Raw genomic sequence first — 479 nt, forward strand, 5'->3', positions numbered from 1 at the left:
CCGCCCCTAGAGAGCGCAATCCCTTTAAGTCCAGGGTCAGGGCCGGCTCCGCTGGGGCCAATCACCGTGAACAGAAGTTCTTGAAGGACCAAAGCAGGGAATTCAGCCGAGAAGGAGGGCAGGGCGGAGGAGTGCCTTCCAGCCAATCAGAATCTCCATGGCTCTTCTGACCAATGGTAGGGCTGTCCAGAGATGCTCTCGCTGTGTGACAGCTACCTGGACCAATGGGCATGTCGCCCGCGGCCTATAAAAGTCAACTGGGCCCGCAGCAACAAGCTTTAGGGTCGGTAGGTCGCCGCTGTCACAGGTGTGCCCTGGGGTTGCCTCGCCGTCGCTGCCGTGCGGTCCCTGCAGCCGCGCCTCCCGCCTGGGACCCGGCTCATCCGCTCTCCTCGCCCTCCTCCCCTTAACCATCCCGGGTTTCTGCCGTCGGGGTCCCGGGCCGGGCTAATGATGCCGGAGAACGGAGTGGAGCGCTC

This window comes from Myotis davidii, unplaced genomic scaffold (genome assembly GCF_000327345.1).
Source record: "Myotis davidii unplaced genomic scaffold, ASM32734v1 scaffold149, whole genome shotgun sequence".
NCBI lineage: Eukaryota > Metazoa > Chordata > Mammalia > Chiroptera > Vespertilionidae > Myotis > Myotis davidii.